Here is a 4,090-nt window from a genome sequence, read left to right on the forward strand (position 1 = left end):
TCCCACACACCCTGCCACTCATGACTGTCCAGCCTCAGGGAAAATCTCTTGGTGGTCCTCCTATATGGTCGTTTAACCCTAAACAAGACCCGAGCCCGACCCTGCTTAACTTTCGAGATCAGACGAAATAGGGTGTTCCCAGGGTGGGATGGCCGTGGGTAAAACACACGTCGTATGTGTGGCAACATGCTGATCCCCAGCAAAAGCAGCAGGCAGGTTTCAAGGGTATTCCAAGGCTATTCAAAACTTTAGAATTCTCAAATGCTGCTGTAAATAGCCTGGTGGGGGAGCAGGGGGGTGTGTGTGTGTGAGGGAATGTCCCCTTCATAGGTTGACCCCCCAAGGGGGGGGGGGGGGTAAAAGAGATATGTAATTGCTAAAAAATTCCATTACATGCCTCCCAAAGTATAGAGGTGATGACCACACTGAGAACGCAAACCAGACCAGTTTCATGATCAATGAGTTTATTGTATTACAAGTCATTACCATGAAGTACAGCGAAACAAGAACCTTAGCCCAGGCCCCCCAGCCGATAAATGCTAAGACAGCAAATACTGGCTGTAAGGAAGGTGTGACATGCTGAAACTCTGAGACCAAGCGCAACAACTCTGAGAGCAAATAAATAAACATTGTGACAGTGACTATTAATCCAAAACAATGAATGCTTATCACAAATACGATTAGACACACTCTGGTCAGATCTGTCATTATCTCAACCCTTCGAGCCCCACGTTGGGTGCAAAAAGAACTGTTGTGGTTTAAGCCCAGCCAGTAACTCGGAACCACGCAGCTGCTCGCTCACTCCCCCCCTTCTTCCCCCCCCGCTCCCGGAGGGATGGGGAGGAGAATCAAAAGAATGTAACTCCCACAGGTTGAGATAAGAACAGTCCTGCAACTAAGGTATAATACAAAACCACTACTGCTACCACCAATGATAATAATAATGATGACAACGGAAATAACAAAGGGAGAGAATACAATTGCTCGCCACCTGCCGACCGACACCCAGCTCGACCCGAGCAGCAATCTGGGCCTTCCGGGTAACTCCCCCCAGTTTATATACTGGGCATGACGTGCTGTGGGATGGAATACCCCTTTGGCCAGTTTGGGTCAGGTGTCCTGTCTCTGCTTCCTCCTGGCTTCCCATACCCCTCCTCCCTGGCAGAGCACGAGACTGAGAAAGTCCTTGGTCAGAGTAAGCATTACTTAGCAACAACTAAAAACATTGGTGTGTTATCAGCATTGTTCTCAGGCTAAAGTCAAAAACACAGCACTGCACCAGCTACTAAGAAGGAGAAAAATTACTGCTACAGCTGAACCCAGGACACCTGGTAACATATATCAACTTAAAGAGTTTTCCCCCTGAAGTGCAACATCTCAGCCTCAACAACAGTTTGGACAGGAGCATAAGTAGTGGTTCCTCCCCTTAGGAATTGGGAACCCAGGCATTATAAAAGTGTATTTTCCATATCCCCACACCCTGCTAGTCCCAGAAGTTTCAAAAGATTGGAAATAGCCATGAACAATTGCTCATCAGAGCTCACCAGGGAGCTGGTTAGGTTCCCACTATTTCCGTAGAGATGGAGAAGGCTTAAAGAAAAAAGCCCTTTAGACCAAAATAGTTAAAACTAAGCAACCAAGAAGCTCCAGCTTGAACTGCAGAACCAGCGCAGAAGCAGGCAGAGCAGCCCCATAAGGACGCAACACATCATACCACTGAAGCCTGGAGTCAGTTCTGCAAGGTGCTGTGAGTAGAAGCTGGCATCTTGGATCAGTTTGAGGCCCTTCAGGTGCTGCTCAAAGATCTCTCTTCTCTCCTGTAAAGAGCACAGAACACCTGAGCCCAGCAAGCCTTCACGACATGGCAGCTTCAGTGCTGTCCCTCGGAGGGAGCAGGGGAGAAGCAGACCTCTGGCAGCGGGGACACGGTGACATTGCCACCAGAGGGCAGGGCTGTCCTTACAGTGTTGTAGTGCTCCAGGAGCCCTGATAAACACCCGGCTCAAATTCAGAACAGATGTACAGAGGCTTACCATGAGTTACCGCTTTCTCTCTCAGGGCCACTCTCCCCTCCTAACTTTCACTCTGATCTGCCTTAACTTTTCTCTTATTATAAAAATCACTTGCAGGAAGGAGCTCTGACTGCCTCTACCTGCTTCCTCACACACTGCAAACCCCATCTACTAGCTACTTCACCAGCAACCATTTTCCAGATGAAGGTGGGGGTGAAATGACGGCTGGCAAGTAGTCAAGGAGTGACTCATTCAGCTGGTCCAGGAGGTCCTGATTAAAACAATGGGCTCGGTTACTAGGGTTTTTCCCCTTCCTCCTTCAGGGCAGCTGCACGATTCATGCTTCTGGTGCCAGATTCTATCAGGCATTTAAGATATTTCAACTGAAAACTCTTGAGGATGGCAGTAAAGCACAGATGGGAGAAGAAGAGCCTGTGCTGGCAGAGCAGGCAGATCTTTACTGCAGCTGAGCCTATTCCAAAAACTCTATTACAAATGTCAACACAGCGGACATTGAAGACTCCTAGCAAATGGATTTAAAAAGCATTCAGAAGGAGCAAGTCACTTCACAGGCTGCCTTACAAGGATAGTGAGGATGATAAACCTACAGAACAAATGGTGCTCAAAGCACATGACAATTTAAGCTCTTATACAAGCCAACTTGCCAATTAGGTGGTTCCCAATTTCCTGGAGAGAAGACACAAACATAGTTCTGCATCTGCATTGCAAAGAGAACCTCATGGAAGAATTCACCACCAAAGCTGGTACCAGAACAGAGACGCTTAAAACCAGTGAATGGTCATTTCAGGGAAACAAGCAACTGTGTTAGCATGTCAAGTCCTTCATCTAGAGCGTGTAAATAAGAATAAAGGCAAACAGAAGCTTACCAGCTCTACCTTCTCCAAGCTCAGGTTTTTCCCTGCCAGCAAGGACTGGGACACCTTAGACATCAACATTATGGTAAGGACAGGGCAGTAGGTGGAATGTACCTGGAGTGTTGGAAGATCAATGAAGATGTGCCTGTCCAGCCTCCCAGGTCTCATCAAAGCATTATCCAAGACATCAGCACAGTTGGTGGAAGCCAGCACTGTGACATGATCCGTGGTCCCCATTCCTGTAGAAAAACCAAGCAAAAACAAAGGTGAAGGTTTTCACCATGGCAGATGCTGCGTTGCAGGCATACAAAGGGATGGGGCAGGGCAGGATGCAGGGAATGTTTTATGAAGCTTTATCACAAAGCCAGAGGGTGTTTACAGCATCCTTTGGGACAGCTGAGGCTGAGAAAGTGTCCTCCTCTCCAGCTAGGAGCACAAGACAGGAAGGAACCTCCCAAGTCACCCAGGCCAGTCTCTGGTCATCACAGATACTCTGAAATTCCCTTTTCATTTACTTCATAAATCTTGGCTTAAAACTTTTTATTCCCCTTCCTTTTGCCACATTTGGCAATTGCTCCAACTAGAAACCAGAACAGAATTTCTCTATTCTGATGAGTTAGGAGATGCCTCTCACCCCAGGCTTATGTCAATTCCTGCTCTTTTAGCTCCAGGTTGTAAAAACAATGTTTGCTAGCTAAAACAGCCTTTCCCCCACAAATATTTCTGTGGAAAGCCCTTTCAGCTTTCATTTACTTTTAGCCTTCAGTCACAGACAGGCTTTCTTCTGACCAGCTCAGGTTAATGCAAAAAGAGAAGACGCAACCCTGCCACCCAGCAAGGGGCATGTTACAGCATGATTTCATCTTTGCCTTCTCACTCATCTTTTATCACTCAGAAGGCACCTAGGCATACTGCAGACCACTGCAAAGACCAACCCTGCAGAACTTAAACCACGGACATGTAGACAGACACAAAATGCAACCAAATAGCTCTGCAGTGATGATTAGCATACACCAGCTCAAGCCACAGTCAAAGAAGGTTTTGTCTCCAGGTCTTAAAGATGAAGGAAGCACCAGGATTTACCAGCTGTGCGAGAGCAGCCTGCAGTACGGAGGCATCAAAGACAGACAGGGCTTCCTGGGGAAGCCAGAGAGCACTAGCATCTGGAAGAGGGCAGAAAGGGGCAGGCGGTTGTGCTGCTTG

The 4,090-nt window shown here is 47.6% G+C and overlaps 1 long non-coding RNA gene across 1 annotated transcript; it reads right to left on the reverse strand.

The window, feature by feature from the left end:
* Positions 1-1,762: 1,762 nt before the first annotated feature.
* LOC115619116 lies at positions 1,763-3,237 on the reverse strand. The gene is made up of 2 exons (XR_003994922.1): positions 3,002-3,237; positions 1,763-1,817 (listed from the first exon to the last, which is right to left on the reverse strand). It is a non-coding gene; the product is annotated as an uncharacterized LOC115619116 (long non-coding RNA).
* Positions 3,238-4,090: the final 853 nt, after the last annotated feature.

The sequence above is a fragment of the Strigops habroptila genome, chromosome W (genome assembly GCF_004027225.2).
Source record: "Strigops habroptila isolate Jane chromosome W, bStrHab1.2.pri, whole genome shotgun sequence".
Lineage (NCBI taxonomy): Eukaryota > Metazoa > Chordata > Aves > Psittaciformes > Psittacidae > Strigops > Strigops habroptila.